Source organism: Bos indicus x Bos taurus, chromosome 10 (genome assembly GCF_003369695.1).
Source record: "Bos indicus x Bos taurus breed Angus x Brahman F1 hybrid chromosome 10, Bos_hybrid_MaternalHap_v2.0, whole genome shotgun sequence".
Classification (NCBI taxonomy): Eukaryota; Metazoa; Chordata; class Mammalia; order Artiodactyla; family Bovidae; genus Bos; species Bos indicus x Bos taurus.
Genome location: NC_040085.1, coordinates 20,420,094 through 20,426,616, shown reverse-complemented (window position 1 = coordinate 20,426,616; position 6,523 = coordinate 20,420,094). Strand labels below are relative to the sequence as shown.

General features: G+C 39.2%; 1 pseudogene; it reads left to right on the top strand.

Moving 5' to 3' along the window:
- On the top strand, positions 1-303 carry LOC113899578 (annotated as a pseudogene).
- Positions 304-6,523: the final 6,220 nt, after the last annotated feature.

Here is a 6,523-nt window from a genome sequence, read left to right as displayed (position 1 = left end):
ATGGCATATACTGGCCTCACTGTGTCTCTTACCATGATGAATGTGTTCTGGGGCATCATTAGCTTTCCAGATGCTCTGGTTCATCCCTAAGGATCCCAAGCAGGGAGTTGTTGTCACTATGTTGGTGACCTGTTCCGTTTGCTGCTATCTCTTTTGGCTGATTGCAATTCAGGCCCAACTCAACCCTCTCTTTGGACCACAGTCGAAAATGAAACATTCTGGTACCTAAAGTATCATTGGCCTTTGGGAATTGGCTTGCTCACCAGTACTGAGTCATTGAGGTCATGGAGAGAACTCCTCTAGATGAAAAAACACCTCCATACCCAGACCACATCCCTTGACTCGCACACTGTGGCCATCAGCTGCCTTGAATTTTCACCCACATTTGAATATCATATTCTACAATGCAGTACTTTTTTCCTGTTGCCCTTTTTATGCTTTGATGAATGATGTGCCTGTTTAAACTATGCTGCGTCTGTAAAATATTTATGTATACTCTTCTGAGATCAAAAGTGCTGTTCTCCTGAGAAATAACATTACTCTCTCTTTGGAATTCTGTGGATTTGAAGATGGCTCCTGCCTGCTCACAACATGAGAATCAGCAAAATGCTTAAAAACTGTTACATGATAATAAGTGTCCAGTGGGGCAGTCAGTAGGAGAACATGTTCAAGGGAAAATCTGTCCCACAAACTTATATCATAGTTTATTATACCAAAGTATGAATGAATTTCAGGATAAATTTCGTATTTCTGCCATTTTTTGGAATAAATTATTTTTCTACTTTCTGTGAGGGGAAAAAAGCATCAGTTCTTTGGCACTCAGCCTTCTTTACGTCCAACTCTCACATCTGTACGTGACTTCTAGAAAAACCAGAGCTTTGACTATATGGACCTGTGTTGACAAAGCGATGTCTCTGCAAGACACTGTCTAGGTTTGTCATTGCTATTGTTTCTCTTGTCTGAAGAGACTGATCCGGAAAATATTGCAAATGTTAACAAATGGGGCCAAACTTGAAAGTTTTTCAACTGTGAAGGAAACTGTCAACAAAACGAAAAGACAATCTATTAAATGGGGAAGATATTTGTAAATGATATTTCTGATAAGGGATTAATATCCAAAATATATAAGGAACTTATATAACTCAATAGAAAAAACAAAAAACCCAATTAAAAAAGGGGCAGAGGACCTAAATAGACATTTTTCCAAAGAAGACATACACATGGCAGGATTGAACATCAACATTTTAGGAATCAGTGAGTTAAAATGGATGGGAAGGGGCGAATTTAATTCAGATAACCATTATATCTACTACTGTGGGCAAGAATCCCTTAGAAGAAAAGGAGTAGCCAGTAGGAATGGAAAATGGCAATTGTTTTAGAAGACATTTGACATTTCCTACAAAACTAAACATACTCATTATATGATCCAGCAGTTGTACTCATTGGTATTTGCCCAAAGGAGATGAAAATGGATATCTACATAAAAACATGCACACAGATATTTATAGCAGCTTCATTCACAATTGCCAAAGCTTGGAAGAAATCAAGATGTTCTTCAATAGATGAATGGATAAATAAACTGTAGTTACATCCAGAAAATGGAATATTATTCTGTACTAAAAAGAAATGAGTTAACAAGCCATGAAAAGATATTCAGGGACCTTAAATGTACCTTAAAGTTACACAACATTTTATGTCAATTATATCCCAACAAAGCTGGAAAAAAGACGTGGGAATGTGTGCTTGTGTGCTGCCAGGGTGAGGGGAGGTGTAATGTACTTAAAAAAGGAGATCATGAGGGATATTTGCAGTGACAGAAATGTTCTGTACCTTGACTGTGTTAATGTCAATATCCCAATTTTGACATAGTACTACAGTTTTACATAATATTATCATTGGAGAAGTGGGTAAACAGTACATAGATTACTCTTGATTATTTATTACATCTGCATGTGAATCTATAATAATCCCAAAATAAAAGATTTAATTTAAAAACATAAAAAGAAAGGCTACACACTGTATGCATTCCTTTACTTCAAAATTAAAGAATCATAGATATGGAGAACAAATCAGTAGTTACCAAGGGTGGAAGAGCTCCTTGGTGGTAAAGGAACAGTTCTGTATTTTGACTATCATAGTGATTACATGAATCTATACACAAGATAAAGTTGCATATAACTACACCCACACTCACACTTCTGTCATTCAGCTGCTCAGACATGTCTGACTCTTTGTGACCCCATGAACAACAGCACGCCAGGTTTCCCCTGTCCTTCACCATCTCCCAGAGTTTGCCAAGTTCATGTCCCATTGAATGAGTGAAGCCATCCATCCATCTCATCTTCTGCCACCCTCTTCTCCTCTTGCCTTCAGTCTTCCTCAGCACCAGGGTCTTTTCCAATGAGTCAGCTCTTTGTATCAGGTGGCCAAAGTGTTGGAGCTTCAACTTCAGCATCAGTCCTTCCAATGAGTATTTAGGGTTGATTTCCTTTAGGATTGACTGGTTTGATATCCTTGAAGTCCAAGGAACTCTCAAGAGTTTTCTTCAGTACCACAGTTTGAAAGCATCAGTTCTTTGGGACTGAGCCTTCTTTATGGTCCAACTTCCACATCTGTACATGACTACTGGAAAAATCCTAGCTTTGACTATATGGACGATTGTCAGCAAAGTGATGTTTTTGCTTTTTAATACACTGTCTAGGTTTGTCATAGCCTTTCTTCCAAGAAGCAAGCATCTTCTAATTTTGTGGTTGCAGTCACCATCTGCAATGATTTTGGAGCCCAGGAAGAGAAAATCTGTCACTGCTTCCACTTTTCCCCCTTCTGTTTGCCATGGAGTGATGGAACCAGATGCCGTGATCTTAGTTTAGACCCTCACATGGAACTTTATATGGAACAACAGACTGGCTCAAAATTGGAAAAGGAGTTTGACAAGGCTGTATATTATCACCCTTTTATTTAACTTATATGCAGAATACATCATGCAAAATGCCGGGCTGGGTGAGTTACAAGCTGGAATCAAGACTGCAGAAATGTTAACAACCTCAGATATGCAGATGATACCACTCTAGTGGCAGAAAGTGAAGAGAAACTAAAGAGCCTCTTGATAAGAGTGAAGGAGGAGAGTGAAAAAGCTGGCTTAAAACTCACACTGGTTGCATGTAAAAACTGATGACATCTGAATGAGGCCTATAGTTTAGTTAACAGTATTGTTATTTCATATTGCACTGTAGTTACATAGCATGCTACCACTGGGGGAAGCTGGGATGAAAGGGACCTGGGGATGTGTACAATTATTCAGCTTCCTATGACTTAAAATTACTTTTTAAGTGATAAGTTTAACACAGTGAATGAATAGATCTTTCCATTGATGTAGAAAGAGCACCAGGACATATTTTTATAGGAAAAACAAGTCTCAGAATTAAAAAGTATATTATCCAATTTATGCTTTTAAAAAATCTATCTCGGAGTGCACCAATCTATGTATATGTGGAAGAAAAGGCCTACAATTATACACAATAAACATATTGACCTGATTATCTCCAGGAGGAATTTTCAAAATGTTTAAAAGCTCAATGACATGAGCAGTAATCAGAATGACTACTTTAAAATTAGACACCAGGGTGGATGTGAGAGTGAAACCGGACATTTACTTTCTCCTGCTTTGAAATTTTTACAATGAACATGCATTGTTTTATAATTTAAACTCAATAAAAATAAGCTTTAAATATAAATATATCATAAAAGGAATTAGCATGTCTCAGACAATTATATATTTGGAACGACTATGAAAGTCACATAAATTATGAGTAGATGTCAATTGGGTGTCAACATGACACATAATTCAAAAGTCTAATAGATATGTTAAAAAGTAAAGTAGGGAATGGAAATTTTTTACTCTCAAAGGGGTGATTACCTAATCCTTTTTCCTTGGGAAGAAAGAAAAAGAGGCTTCGCCAGCTCCTGGCCCTTCAGTGAATATTACTGTTTGATTATGGAAACAAAGTGAAAAAAAAAAAAAAGATTAAAACAGAGTGCATTACATCCAGTGTATTCATTCGCTACTTCATTTTCTCACTACTGAACACTGTTCTGAATAATGAGAAGAGATGCCAAAGTTCAAGGGATACAAGTGAAGATGTGGAGCAATTGGGACATTTCTAGTAGGAATGCAAAACAATGTACCAGTGTGGAAGATGGTTTGACAGTTTCTTCCAAAGCTAAAGAGAGACCCACCATACAACCTAGCATTCATGCTTCTGGGTATCTACCCAGCTGACCTGAAAAGCTATGTTCACATAAAAACCTGCACATGAATTTTTGTAGCGTGAATCTGACCGCATTTAAAATCTGACCGTATGACAAAACCTCACTGAACGGGATACAGAAAAAAGACATCTAAATAACTTAAATCTTTATGTAAACCCCCCCCCCCATTCATATGTTGAAATCCTAATTCCTAATATGGTGGCATTAGGAGATGGGGCCTTTGGCAAGTGATTAGGACATGAAGATGGAGCCCTCATAAATGGGGTTAGTGCCCAACACTGCAGAGACAGTTTCTATTGTTTATTTTTTAATAATTTTTATTTATTTATTTATTGGTTGTACTAGGTCTTCGTTGCTGTGTGGGCCTCTAGTGGGGACTACTCTCTACCTGCAGTGCTCAGGCTTCCCTTGTTGCTGAGCACAGGCTCTAGGGCACACAGGCTTCAGAGGTTACAGCGCGAGGGCTCAGTAGTTGTGGTTCTCAGGCTGTACAGCACAGGCTTAATGGTTGTGGCCCCCAAGCTTCGTTGTTCCCTGGCATGTGGGATCATCCTAGATCAGGGATAAAACCCTTGTCTTCTGCATTGGCAGGTGGATTCTTTACCACTGAGCCACCAGGGAAGCCCCGTTCACCAGTTTAATAGATTAGGACCTGGATATCTTTGAGAGCCATTCAGCCTTCTGCAATCTTATGAGGAAAAAAATCATTCAAGTTATTTATTCTAGCATTCATCTGTCAACAACTATATTTCCACCCACTCTTTTCATATGTGTCTTCCCACTCCTAGTACTGTTTTCTCTTTATTCATTTTTTAGCTATTTTAATGGGTTGTCCAACAAGTTCAAGATTTTAAGTCTTCTTTTACAAGTGCCTGCATTGATCACTTCAAGCAACAGAGACATGTTCCTCTCTTAAGGTACAATCTTATGAGCCTGTATCCAGTACAGGCTACACATTTCTTTCATTATGCTTTTTTCCCACAGTAGCTGGTATAATGCCTTACGTATGAATGTTTCTCAATTGCTTGCCTGGAAATACATTTCACTCGTTAACCGTTCTATTATTACTGTGCTTCCATAACAGGCCATCTCACATAATATCATCACATTTCTCCCCACTGGGTCCAAAGGTCTACTCAGCCACTCTAGGCCTACCTGAACATACCTTCACTTTTATAATTAATTTACAGGTGACTGCCTGACATGAGGACTAAAACTAGAAAATATAAAAAATATGATGAGTGTAATTTTGAATTGTGATTAAATTTACATCAATATAATTTGCCACACATTAAATGATGTTCATAGCCATTATCATGTGTGTGTGCTCAATTGTGTCTGACTCTGCAAACCCCATGGACTGTAGCCTGCCAGACTTCTCTGTCCATGGGATTTCCCAGGCAAGAATACTGGAGTGGATTGCTCTTTCCTCCTCCAGGAGATCTTTCTCACCCAGGGATTGAAACTGCATCTCCTGTGTCTCCTGCATTGACAGGTAGATTCTTCACCACTGAGCCACCTGGGAAGCTCAGCTATTATCATCAGTTCAGTTCAGTTCAGTCACTCAGTCATGTCCAGCTCTTTGCGACCTTGTGGACTGCAGCACGCCAGGCCTCCCTGTCCATCACCAACTCCCGGAGTTTACCCAAACTCATGTCCATTGAGTTGGTGATGCCATCCAACCATCTCATCCTCTGTTGTCCCCTTCTCCTCCTGCCCTCAATCTTTCCCAGCATCAGAGTCTTTTCAAATGAGTTAGCTATTATCATAGTGCCTGGTAAATAGGCCCCAAAGGAAGCAGCTCATAAAAATGTTAACAATGAATATGATTTTTATAAAGACAGCTGAGAAATATCAGAATTTTCTAAAGGAAGACAAGAGAGAATTTCCAAAGCAGACACAGGAGTGATTCAGAGGCACTCCTCTAAAAGGGCTGGATGTGTTCCCAGAGTTCAGCAATTCGTGCTGTTCTTGTCCTTTTCCACCTGGGCAACTCAGGGCTATGTGTTCCATGACATGAGCCTTGGATGAGCAGGTTGCTCCACTGGGGTTGAAGCCAGGCCAGATTGAGTATTGGCCTTTGAGTAAAAGTCTTATGGGTGGCCGGCCTGGTTCTAATAATCTGTCCAACTCGTCACTCTCTATCTGAACAGTGACTTTGAATAAAGACACACAAAGAAGAAAACATAGAGTTAAGTGGTGCAAAGCCTGGAAGCCAAATAAGCAGAAGACACACAGAGTATAAAAGGGAGAT